Below are 7,680 nucleotides of genomic sequence, written 5' to 3'. Positions count from 1 at the left end.
ATTTGATTAACCCTGACATAATTTATTAGTCATCCCTGTATTGCTCTCTGGGACCAAGATGGTGGAATTATCAAAAGATATTATGAAAAAATAGAAGAAATAATCAGTTGATATTGTTGTTCCGCTTATAATTCAGTTGTAACCAGGAAGACTAGTAAAATGCAGATGAAAAGAAGTAAGCATAATGTTCTATCTAGAAATCAAAGAAATATTACCTATTAATGCAACACAGGAAAAATCATAAAGTAGGATCTTGTTTCCTTACTTATGGGGAAAAAAAGAAAACAAAACAAAAAAAGAAGAAACCTAAAACAAACAAACAAAGAAATAAAACACGATTGTTATTATAAATAATACCCCACTTCATGTAAGAATGAAGTGAAGCAGGTAAGTGTCTATCTTTCCGGTGTCTATGGTAGTTGGTGTAAAATATTTCCAACACAGACTGCATCACATACTTAAACATGTTCATTCTTTTTATGCAGCTGTTCCTTTAAAAAAATCTATCTTACCACAATAAGCCTACTATAGAAAAAGTGACACCCCCACAAATGTTCAGTAGAGTATGGCTCAAGAAAATTTGTTAGTAAAATGTTTTTGTCTTTACATAAAACTCGAGCGAACATATGTTTTACTCTTATCTATACTTCTTTTTTCTTAAGAATCTAGAGAGGAATAACAACTTTTCATGATATTGTTCTCAGAGCCTCTGAGTGGTGATATTCCCATCAATGAGAACAATAAGATATTAATGCCAAAATCTATTCATTAGCTAATATATGCAAACATAGTTGCTAGTGTCTATGGATACTTAAGATGAAACAAACATGATGTCCCCCTTCTAGTGACTTGTAATCTAATAACCAACTCCTATGGGCTGGTATTTTAAGAACTGGTGAGATAAATTTAATCAGTAATTTATATTTTTAAAAGGTTAGTAATAATTTTACATGTGAGAGTAGGAGCTATTACTAAATGTGAGAGAAATACTGTAATAAGAAACAATGTATTATTTTCATGAAAACCAAGAGGAAAACCATAATTCACTAAAAAATATTATACGCACAGTCCCCCAAACAGACATTTGTCTTAAGAATACTTGTACATGGAAATTGCTGCCCTCCCACTGAAAACTTTGCTCTCCACATGCCCTTATTGACCTAAAGAAAGAAACTGAGACAAAATTAATACAGAGAGTTTATTTGGATCAAGGTTGAGGACACTGGCCTAGGACATACTTCCACATTGTCTTGGGGAGTACTCTGTTTCATCTTCATTAAAAGTAGATTTTTAAAGGCAAAAGGGGACAAGGAATGGGCTGATACAAGGTGTTTGACAGGAATTCTCGTTGGGCTACAGAAGTAACGTTAATTAGTGAGTGGATATATATTGTTGAACTATATGGTGACCAGCATGTAACATTTTATGACTACTTGGTGTCAGTCTAAAACCCACATAGCTAGTGGCTTCAAGAGATAATTATTTAGCTCAGGAGGAGGGGGCAAGGCATGACTGCTGTCATATGCTGTCACATTTCAAAGGTTCTCTGGGTCTGACAATTAAAGGGGGCTAGCATTTCTCAAATGAAGTTTCTTTTCTTTCTTATTTCCCACTTTTGATCAAAAATCTTTCTTATTGAAAGCACTGATGATCAAAGTCTGAGTGTCAAGGTGTCCCTCATTGCTGGGAAGGCCCATTCCTGAATAGTCCTGCCCCGTGTTGAGGGGAAAGAAGAAGGCATCTCAGTGACAAAATTTAAGAGTACCCAAAAGCCAAATTGAAATGGCATCATAGGGCGGCAAAAAACAAAAAACAAAAAACAAACAAAAAAAAACACAAAAAAACCCGAGATCTCAGTCAAGGCATTGATTTATATAGTTCAGTTGCCGTCACTTGTTGAATCATCTCTAGTCTTTGAAATGGCATGCTTTTAGTTTTCCTAGAAGAAGTAAAACAATAAGAGATACCTAGCCTTAATAATTTGAATGATAGAAATATATGCATTTAAGGATTATAATCAAAAAGATAATTTGTATGCCAGGGTGACAAAAAGACAAAGAAAAAACCTGTTCTATTAGAGAGCCAACTTAAAACATCATGAAGAAAATTAAATTCAGGTTTTTCTTTAGAGACTTCTTGTAGCCAAAATCAACTCAGGATTCAGTCCAGATTTCAAATAGATAATAAAACCACACAGAAAATGAACTGGGCTAGAAACTAATATTGAATACATTACAGTTTTCTTCTGAAACATAATTTTTCTCTCTATAGTCACCCTTACTTCTAACAAAAATAATTATAATCGAACTAATTTATTTGTTAAATAAATGTTAGTCTCATTATACTTGGCCTGTTTATTTGCATAAAGAGCAGCAATAAGAGTGATCAGCCACATAGGCTCCTTCTAAGTTGGCTTTGCTGGAACTTTTTCATAAGGAATTTCAGATTAGACTTTTAAAAGCCTCTTGTGGCTCAGAAGCCAAGCCAAGGTTTACCATCAGATTGTGCCTGTCATATCTGTACAAGTTGGATGAATTTCTATTTTCTTGAGGTCCCAAAACATCTTGAATTTCCTGGGCCTGTCAGGAAGTGACATTACTTACTGCAAGGTTGAGAACCTCATAAGGGAACCATGTACACAGGTTAGGAGGCCAGTCTTTTTCACACTCTACTGGCTCTATAAAGTCAACTTCAATCCCTCAAAGCAATCTGGCCATATCTGAAAAGATGCCATTCCAGTCAAAGCGTTGGTAAAAATAGCCAATGTTTCCAATGCATCCTGTTATAAAAGGAAAACAGATTATTGTTGAACTTATAGAAATAACTATATTGCCATAAAACAAGAATACTCACTAATAGTTTCTGAATTCTGGAGGGATCAGGTGGGAAGAAGAAGTAAATGTTTCCATTTTTGTTTACTAAAGTAAACTTTACCAAGTTGCTGTAAGCTATGAACAGCTTAAAAGAAAAAAAAGTTTTTTTAGGTCTGGAAAACAAAACAATCAAAGAACTAGCAGTGTTTGAAATAATGTCATGTCATTAGAAATGTCAGTCCTTCATCAGTTCAGTCCCATGTAATTAATTATTGTTCTGATTGATGTTGGATTAGTAATCTTCATAAACCCACCAGTTTTTCATTAGAGGTCTGAATTTTTAAATCTAGTCCAATGGTATGATCTCCAAAGTTATCAGAAATCTATATTCAAGAGTTCTTGTCGTGGTTCTTTTCATAAATTTTCTTGAAGACACAACACTTTAGGATTTGCAAAGAACTTTTAAAGGAAAATAAAGCATCAGAATAAAGTAATTTACTGTGCTTACCAAGACACAGCAGAATTTTTCTTTGAAATCTCATGCAATTTTGGAACACATATTAATTACATATTCATACAAATATAATTCAAAGTATTTCAAACACTATTTCATATTTGACAATGCTTCCCATATAATTTTAACATCCCAGTAAGCCTAATGTGTCCCTCTTGGACTTCCTTTTTTTGACTGTCCAATAGTTAGTTCAAGATCAACAAACCTAATTTTAGACTTTGAAATTTGATTTTGGAAAGCCTTCCAAATGTGTCAAAGGTTTAAAAAAGACTTGATTTCAAAGTAGACTGATTACTATGAAATAACAGTCATTCATTTAGTCAAAGTGATAATTCAAAAATTCCAAAAGCCAAAAAGTTTACCTTTTAATAGAGAGGGAATTCAGTCTTCCAAACAATCAAAAGACGTAATAAAGACAGTATCAGACCAACAGAATCTGTCTCTTCCTTTCTCTTTTGTTTTTACAGTTTACTGAAAAGGCAAATTAAAAATCCTTTATTATTTCTTATTAATACTATTGAAATTTTGTATAATTAATGCTAAAGCTAATTTTAATAAAATGTTATAAACAGATCCATCCAATCTCAATCAGCTTTGAATATACAAGATAAGATTTTCATAAATCTTTTATAACTTATTATAATTTTTCTATTCCTTTTCACTACTTTCTATATTTCTATATTCAGTTATCATTCTATTCTTTTATTCCTTGAATATAATACAACCTTTACATAACCTTTAAAAGGGCAAACTTACTTTTTGTTTAACAAAAAACACATCTTCATGTCTTTCTTATAATCTTCCTTACCAAAGACACATCTTATTTTCTCATACTTTCTGTATATGGAATTATTTCTCTTTTTACATCTAGTTGCAGTTAACATGTAATAGCCAGAATTTTAACTCTTAATAACCTCAATTCATAGTGAAAACCTAAGAAATAAGCAATTTTTAACTGTCAGTCACATGCCAAGAATTTATGAATAAAAATTTTATAATATTTGAAAACACAGGCTTTCTAATTTAACAATTTTTTTAATGTGGAAAAGGACTTTTTACTAACAGATCAAAATAACTTTTGTTTCTCTGAAATAATAAGTCAAAAGCATAAATACTTAAGCTCATAATTAATTATTAATGTCTTGGAATTATATCTTATATGGAAGTGATTTAGATATTCAACTGTTAGAGTAGGTAGCTTAGGCAGACATGAGCAGGGCAGGAGAGCCCACCCATCATGGCAGGAATGGCAAGAGACCATCATGTGATGGTCAGGTGGTTGTTAAACTCTCTCTCTAAAATAATAATTGGTCACAGTTGGTACTAGGGAAAGGCAGTCTCCCAATAGATAGAAAACACCTAAAGCTGGTGATTACCAGCTTCCTGGTAAAATCTCAGGAGTTGGGCAAGTGGGCTTAAGCATGCACATTAAGAGGTAAAATGATGGAGTTTAACTGGTGTCTAACCCTCCTTTGGGAATACTCAACTAGTAAGGGAAAAATGCCTTAAATGAACATGCACACAACTTCAGTAAATGTACTGCACATGCAGCTCCTCCTAAGTGCTAGCAGGCCACTGCACATGTGGACAGCCCATCTCAAGAGAAGAATCAGGGAGAAGAAATGCAAAGCCCAGAATCTTGCCAATGTATAAAACCCCAAGTCGAAGGTTGGACGGAGCACTTGGATCTCGCTAGTCTCCTGCTTGGCCCTTTTCCAAGTGTACTTTACTTCCTTTTGTTCCTGCTCTAAAAGTTTTTAATAAACTTTCACTCTTGCTCTAAAACTTGTCTGTCTCTCACCCTGCCTTATGCTCCTTGGCTGAACTCTTCCTTCTGAGAAGGCAAAAATCGAGTTGCTGCAGACCTGTACAGATTCACCACTGCTTAAACAACAAATATTCATCATTTAATATAGCTTAGCAAAATTCTGAGGGTATAGTTATTAAAAATATTTGAAAAACCATTTTAAGCAAACATATTATAAAACATAATTATTGTTAAAAGTTAATTTATAACTTTTATTCCATTTACATCTATTTAATTTATTCATTCTTGACAATTGTTTGGAAATTTTCATGTTAGACAAATACAGCCATTATCTCAAGTTAAATTTCCTAATTGCCATTTTTATGTTACTGTTTGTTAGGCAAGTATGAAAAAAGCGAGAACTTTGAAGTTAAATATGTATATTTTCTGGATAACTCAGAGGACATAGTTGTTTTATTAAAATAACAATACTAAACTACTTTAGTTTAATAGTAACCATATTTACCAAAAGAGTTATTCAACTCACGTGAACCTGAAAATCATTTGGGCATATTAATTTATGAGTGCTTATTTATTTATAAGTCAATTTAGTACCATACTGGTAATAAACCATTGCAGATGCCGACCATGGGTGAAAATGCAACCTTCACTCACGAAGCGGGAAGGCATAGCTGGCAGGAATATTCACTCTCCTACATAGTGCCAAAGCCTCCCACTGTCATTAACCTTTGAGTTCCCTAGACCTCATCTATGCCATGCATATGAGCATGACCTCCAACCACAAAGTAGGAGAGCCTAATCAGCAGGAATTAGTCATGCTTACCTACACTGTGCCCCAAGCTTCCGCTGTTGTCTGCCTCTGGGTCCCTCAGACTAGTACCATGAAGACAATATGCAAACATAGACCTGTACACATGTATACATAAAATAAAAAGGTTTTATAGCTTTGATTTTTAAATTTTAGCCATGAGAAAAGTAAAACTCATTAGTTTAAAAGGACAGCTGTATTCAAACTATGCCTTTGTAAACAGAACAAGTTAAGGTTTCTGTGTCTCACATGACTGAAGCCTTTACCAAGTTTTAGAGGGCAAGGTAGCAAATTTACATTTCAAAACACAGAGGAAGAATTTAAGCTTTCCAAAAAGCCAATGAAGTTTTACATTATTTTTGGCAAAAATCATGTCAGCAAAAGAGAGGCAGACTGAAGGTATGCATATAGTTAGCAAGAGATTAAGAAGAAAGAAATTCAGTCTTTTGAGAAGGTTTTATAGAGAGAATGAGAACAGAGGCCTCTAATATGTGTGTGTGTGTGTGTGTGTGTGTACATACATATTCTACATATATTTTAATTAAGTTAGCCTTTAACTGTAGAGCTCTTAAAAAATATCTTTCCAAAATCTCTGATCAGATTATTTTAGCCAGGACAAATAGCCAATATTCCTGCTTTTGTACTGTTTTCCCCCTCTATTAAACCAAAAGTAACTTTCCAAGTGATTCACTAAAATCAGTAAGCCTTAACCAAGTTGTTTTGGAAAAACAATTTTTGATCTGTTCTCACACCACCACAACAACAATCATCAACACAAGAGAAGCCTTCTATGACCAAATGCGTGGGAGATTTTCCCCGCACACCAAGCAGTGGACACCAGTTGGGTGTCCTCTAATTCCGGAATTTCTGACCAACTGGTTTCAAACTGGGGTTTCCATGACTCCCTCTTTGGGTTCCATTAATTTGCTAAAGTTGTGCATAGAACTCAAGGAAACACTTATGTTTACCTGTTTATTGTAAAGAATATTTCAAAGGATACAGATGAAGGCAGGTGTAGGGCAAGACATGGGGGAAGGGGTACAGACCTTCCATGCTCTCCCTTGGCACACCACCCTACAGGAACCTCTGTGGGTTCAGCTATCCAGAAGCTCCTTGTACCCAGTCCCCTTAGGTTTTTATGGAAGCTTCACGATGTCAGCATTCCTTTCCCCAGGGTGTAGGGTGGGACCCTTTCTGGGGAAGGTCTTAAGACCCACAGTCAGAAAGGTGGCAGAAGATTAGTGTCCTGCCTTGGGGCAGGTAAAAGGAAGGCAGGAGAAGGTCCAGAGATTTTGTTTCCTGAGGCCTTGCCCCTTAGGCTAAGACACTCAACATTGTAACAGGCCAGGTGGGGTGGCTCATGCCTGTAATCCAGCACTTTGGGAGGCCAAGGCATATGGTCAGCTGAGGCCAGGAGTTTGAGACAAGCCTGGCCAATGTGGCAAAATCCTGTCTCTACTAAAAATACAAAAATTAGCCAGGCATGGTGTTGCGCACCTGTGGTCCCAGCTACTTGGGAGGCTAAGGCAGAAGAATTGCTTGAACCTGGCAGGTGGAGGTTGCAGTGGGCTGAGGTCACGCCACTGTACTCCATTCTGGGTGATAGAGTAAGACTCCATCTCAAAACAAAAATACAAAAAAAAAACCCCACAAAAACAAAAACGAAAAAACATAACAAAAGACTTATAAGGGCTATGAGCAAAGAACTGTGGATGAAAACATTATACCTATCTATCTATCTATAGTGCCACAAAAATGTTATGAGTTTTATATATAT

The 7,680-nt window shown here is 35.1% G+C and overlaps 1 long non-coding RNA gene across 1 annotated transcript; it reads right to left on the bottom strand.

Annotated features, from left to right (window-relative positions):
• Positions 1–1,186: 1,186 nt before the first annotated feature.
• LOC107970514 (uncharacterized) lies at positions 1,187–6,776 on the bottom strand. The gene is made up of 4 exons (XR_001713109.4): positions 5,919–6,776; positions 3,690–3,798; positions 2,604–2,779; positions 1,187–1,939 (listed from the first exon to the last, which is right to left on the bottom strand). It is a non-coding gene; the product is annotated as an uncharacterized LOC107970514 (long non-coding RNA).
• Positions 6,777–7,680: the final 904 nt, after the last annotated feature.

This window comes from Pan troglodytes, chromosome 2 (assembly GCF_028858775.2).
Source record: "Pan troglodytes isolate AG18354 chromosome 2, NHGRI_mPanTro3-v2.0_pri, whole genome shotgun sequence".
Lineage (NCBI taxonomy): Eukaryota > Metazoa > Chordata > Mammalia > Primates > Hominidae > Pan > Pan troglodytes.
Note: the sequence above shows the minus strand (reverse complement) of the source record. Positions and strands in the feature narration are given on the sequence as shown.